Raw genomic sequence first — 6,049 nt, forward strand, 5'->3', positions numbered from 1 at the left:
ATTTTAGATAAATTATAAAGTATTTGTTGGAGATTTCCTAATATACTCACGTAACCACATTCCTAAAGATAACCAGGGCTAGGTCAGATCAGTCCCAAATTGATTACGGTCTGAAGAAATTAGCTTGTAGTCGGCTAGTCTCGGTCTTGATCTTAATCAAAATTACTAGAACTGGTCTCGTTTTAATCCCAATCCTTTATAACTAGTCCCAAAATTCGGTCTTGGGGCTGGTCTGGTTTTTAAGAAAAATCTATTTTTTTAAATCTCTTTTAGAAAGTATTGATATACACTTTAAACATTACATTTATTTGAAAAACTTGTATACAATTTACAAAATCTAAAATATTAAATTTGCATGGAAAAATCAGTCCTGGTACATAACCAACCTCTGTCCCAAACCCAATCGGGCATTATTTTTCAGAAAACTTGTAACCATTCCCGAATCGTCGGGCCGTAACTGGTCATTGGGATGGGAAAGAAGTAATAGGTATAGTGAAAAACAAAGTAGGTAATAATGAAACGCGTCTTTCTTCTACAATCAAGAACTCTTAAACTGTAATAATGAGAGTGATTTACAATAATTCACAAAACAACAAGTAATGAGTCTGTAAATGAATTGTCAAAATTAAAAGTTCAAAGATCTGTTCTTGCAAAACTAATAAACAAGTTTATGTTTTCCATCAATCAAAGAACGTTGTTTTTTGAGAAAAAGTATTTTGGAAATTTTACTGTTTGGTTCTTCACCCATTGAAAATTATGGCAATAATTTTCACACACTAGCTATGATTATTGTTTTTGCAAGATTTAGGGGCCGTTTACCTGGGTAAGTGTTTACCAAATCAAATTACATTACCGAATTAATATGGTAAAGACCAAGAATCTTACCTGGTAAAAGCGAGACAAAGACCAAGAATCTTACCCGGTAAGTGAGGGCAACGACTCTTACCACGGTAAGTGCTTATCGGGTAAATTGTTGCATACGATGCCATTTTGATGGACTAAAATCTTACCCAGTAAGTAAGTGATAGTGTTAATTTTGCCGGTAAACGCTTACCGAATAAGTGTTTGATAAACGGTCCCTTACTTGTAAAGTTAAAAATGAAGAGGTTTTAAAATTTTCAAGATTTTAAGTAACACTAAAACCAATATCGCAAGATTATATTACTACTTACCTATCATGGTCTACAATTTTATAATGAAGTGCAATTTGAAGCTTATTATGATGAAATTGTTGATACCAAATATCTATGCTCATAAATGTAGGTATCGTGTCATCACAGTGGTGGTGTAAGTGCATATTGGTTACTAAGTTCGTGTTCAAATAATATAATGGTATAATACCGAGATCGTATCTATATGGACTGATCTACTAATAATATGAGATTTCCACACACTTACGGTGCAAGTTTAGCTTTTTAAAGATTTGTTGTTTTAAGAGTGATTTGATGATTTTTAATTTTAACTAACAAGTAATAAAAAAAGTGGGTATGTGTGCAACTTTTTCCCTATGACTGCATTAGCAACAAGATGGTTGAAAGAACTAGTCATGAAATAACTTATCACGATGTCTTTCTCTCGAAAGTAAAACGTGATGGACTGTGGCCATACTCCAATCATAAAGTGGCCACACTGCTAACATATGATTTGCCAACTTAACTAAGTACATCTCCAAAATCTTAGTTCCATCAGTATGGAGGAGATGTGCATGTTTCTATGACATACCAACTCGACCGATATGCTAAACCTTAGTGAAGGTTATGCAGAAACTCATATCTCTATGTGATTGATGAAGATTTTCTCAAACCTCTTTGCATCATTCAAGTCGTACTTCCGAATCCGCCCATCTTTGGGTCAGATATCTAATATTAACCCTTACAAGTGATCTGTTTGTACCCATTAAGTTAAAGTTTCAACTTGAGTGACCAAACCGAAAAGTTACCAAAAGTGGTAACATGGTAACTTTCAAGTATTACATACCGGCTCTTAGAATTGTCTTATACCCACACCCAAATGAGTATTTAGCTGATGCTTAAAAGAAAAGATAGAAAAGAATAAGTACTTAAAGATAAATTGCATTAAAGATGAAAAGTTACAAGGTCGCGACTGTGGCGAGTGTTCATAAAGCTCCATTTATACAGGTGGAAGGAGGGAGGGAGAAAGATATTGACTTTAAAGAGAAAGGGGTTGATGTAGTTGTCTCTGTTCATTCTTTGTCTTAAACCTTTTTGTCTATTTCTTATATTCTTCCATCAATGTTAGGTTTGACTTGGTAAGACCAACCTATAATTACACCATTTTGGAAACCAAATCGACGCACAACACCACTATGGACACAATGTCGGTACAACCCACTAATTTCAAATCTTACATGTTTTCTCATCTTTAGGAGCAATTTAGACCAAAAAGTGATCAATAGGTATTAGGGAGAGTTTATAAAAGGTGACAAAAGAACTCTAAAATTTTGGGGTTATCAATTGTGCCAACGAGTTTGTTAAATCTTTTGCTGCAATAAGTGAGTCGTATAACATTAAATAATACACTCTATAAAATTCCCTAAAATTTTTGAAGAGTGTCATAGTTGTTGAATTAAGAATTAGAGTCAAACTGTTATCTTAAAATTTACAATTAAGAATTATATCCAAACTAGTTATAACTACATGTTAATTAGCATTGTTATGATGATGAAAATCTATAGCAAAAATGTGGTTTTCATCCCCATTGTATTATGTTTTCTTTATTTCATTCATCTGACTTTGTTTTATTATATACAAAAAAAAACTTGTGGCATTGTTTTTTCCCGTAACTCTGTTAATCTACTTGTGTTAACTCCAATCATTTATCGCTTATATGAGATATATTTTTGATCATTTTATAAGTAAATGTCATAAAACCAAATCTAATCCCTAGTTTAGAAGTTGTTTTGTTGGTTTTCCATTAAGTTATGTATGGATAAAGTTGTCTGTATAGATTAATCTGCCGGTATAAATTTAAAAAGTTTTTGTTTGTGAGGGTTTTTTCATAAATAAAAGGGGCTTGTTTTTCAATCGAGAGAGGCAAGTTTGGAAGGAAAAGATTCTTGACTTTCTGCATGAAGTTCCCTTAGAAGCGCACTGAATAAGTCAACTTCTATATCATCAAACTACTACCAAATAGTCATATATAATTGGCTGAGAATATACTGTGAATTATATTAAACTCATTAAGTTGTTAAGAAACAGACTTTTAGGGGTTGTTTACTAACTTCTAACTGGGCTGACTTGGTCAGCAACACCAACTCGATCAGCAGTCAGCATGTTTACCAAAATCAAAATTTGACCATAATGCCGATCGAAAACTTATCGAGTCAGCTCCAAAATGATACTTACCCTAGTCAGTTTCCACGTTTCCAGAGTTTGCCCTATGTACGATTAGGTTTTCATCTCTAGCCACTCGTTGCTTCTCCTCTCTCCTCCTGCCACCTTCCACCGGTCATCGCTCCTCCTCCCTCCTCGTGCTAGTCGTTGCTCTTCCTTCTTCCTCGTTGTGTTTGGCTCTCTTGTGCTTCTCCATATGATTCATCTATTTTTTGAAAAAAAATGTGCTCCCTCTACTATTTTGAAGATCGATTTTGTTTTACTTGAAGCAACCGATTTTTGTTATTTGATATTATATGTTCAATTTTGGCTTCTGGAAATGCATTCATATGGGTTGGTTGATTTTGGCTTCTGGGTACTGATTTTTTCATCTAGGCTTCTGGTACTGATTTCTCATCCAAATTTTTGGCTATTGAAAGGCAATAAATTCTGATTTTCTCATCTGAATTTTTGGTTATTGAAAAGCAATAATTTCTGATTTTATCATCTAGACTTTTGGGTACTGATTTTCTTGACCCATTTACTGATTTGTTTGGGTTTTAACTTTCATGATGTATATTTCTTGCCAATTTACTATTTAATTGAAGGCTTGGAACCCATCAGAACTTTACTCAATTTCCATATGATTATACTTTGATTGGAAGCTTGTTTCTATGCCATTCCTAGAATGCTTTGAAATCATCATTCTAGAAATGGGTCCAAGGAATAACTCATTTTTTCTTTTCAATTTCATATTTGTAAAGTAGTATCTAAAATCTAGGAGGATGGCCTAAAGAGACCAGAAGATAGCTAACCGGTGATCATTCTGTAGTTCAAGGACGGCCTAAAGAAACTAGAGGATATCTTTGTAATGTTAACTTATTTACTGTTGCTTCTTAACATGTTTTATTGATACTGAACATCATACTTTTACTATATTTTCTGTTGAACTTGTTTGAATCTAAATGTTATGTATAAACAATTACAATTTGATCCAAGTTATGCACTTATTTAGAGAACGAATTTTGATTTTTTTTTTCTTCCATTAAACTAGTAAGAACAAAAAACGATGACATTTTATTCAACACATAATTACAAATTGAATTACAATGGTCGTTTTATTGTTGATAAGCATTTAACAAAGACATTTGATAAACACTATTGCCCGAGCAACACTTATCTGATAAGAGTTGATAAACGACGTTTTAGTCTAAAACAACCACCACCCTAAAGACCACCAAACCACCTTTTCAACTAGAGGTGGCCAAAAATGGGTCCCGGGCCGGACCATAACCGGTTACGGCCGGTCCCGATCAAGACAAAAACATTTCATAACCGGTCCCTCCATAACCGGTCCCGGTTCCGGTGAAATCCTCCATAACCGGTCAAGCTTACCGGTAACCGGTTAAGCCGTCCGGTCCCGGTTTCGGTCCCATAACCGGTTACGGCCGGTCCTTTCCAAAAAAAAAAAAAATTTCTAATTTTTGGTAATTAATAAATTTATATATATATAACAAAACATATTTTTAAACGTATTTATAAAATTAAACGTATTTATTTTTAATATGTTATTAATATGTTTGTAATATGTTATTTTTAATATGTTTTATATAAATACGTTTAAAAATATGTTTTGTTATATATGTGTACGTTTAATTTTATAAATACGTTTAAAAATATGTTTTGTTATATATATATATATATATATATATAAGTTTAATTTTATAAAATACGTTTTGTTATATATATATATACACGTTGACTTTTGTTGACCGGGCCGGGCCGGTCCTATAACCGGTTACATAACCGGTTCCGGTCTCGGTCCTAAAAAACGTTAAAATCCATAACCGGTTCATAACCGGCGGTCCATAACCGGTCCATACCGGTCCCGGGCCAGTTCCGGTCCCTCTCCGGTCCTCCGGCGGTTACGGGCCGGGCCGGGCCCATTTGGCCATTTCTATTTTCAACCACCGTCATTAATCTAAAACAAAATACTAAACCATGTATTTAAAATAAAATAAATAAATAAAGACTTGTATCAAAAAACAATAAAACTATAAATCAAAATAAAATAACAAAATGTAATTAAATTCATCTAAAGATCAATTGGAGAAGCATATATAGGATAGTGAGAGAGTATTTTGTTTTAGATATATTTGATATAATAAAAATGACTAAAATACCCTTATATGAAGGGTACATGTGACAATTAATGCCTCAAACGTAATGGCTGTTATGATGAGAGTCCAAAATCAAAACAGAACTCATATATAAACAAAGTCTAGAGACAAACACATAAACCAGAACCATAACTTACTCTTTAAATTCACATCATTACAATTTACATAAAAAGATCATTTAAATAACTCATACATTAAAATAATCAGGGTCGTCCCTTAGCATATTAAATGTGACATTTGAAACATTAGCCCCCGAAATTTTGGGGCTCAAATTTACATGTGTTTAGGGTCTTTTTATCGACATGTGTAAAACTATAGCCGAAATTATTTAGGTTCAAACCATTAATTATTTGGTTTTAGATTCAAATCATTAATGATTTAGGGTTAGTTTCAGATTGTTAATCGTTTTAGGTTTAGCCCATTTTTATTCTTAACATATATTATCTGTCATCTCATTTATGCAATGTAATCAAAAGTTTTGGATGTAGCAAGGCCTCCAAAAAGATTGGAACGTCCCTAAAAATAATCATATGATAG

Source organism: Cynara cardunculus, assembly GCF_001531365.2.
Source record: "Cynara cardunculus var. scolymus isolate 2C chromosome LG 14, CcrdV1, whole genome shotgun sequence".
Lineage (NCBI taxonomy): Eukaryota > Viridiplantae > Streptophyta > Magnoliopsida > Asterales > Asteraceae > Cynara > Cynara cardunculus.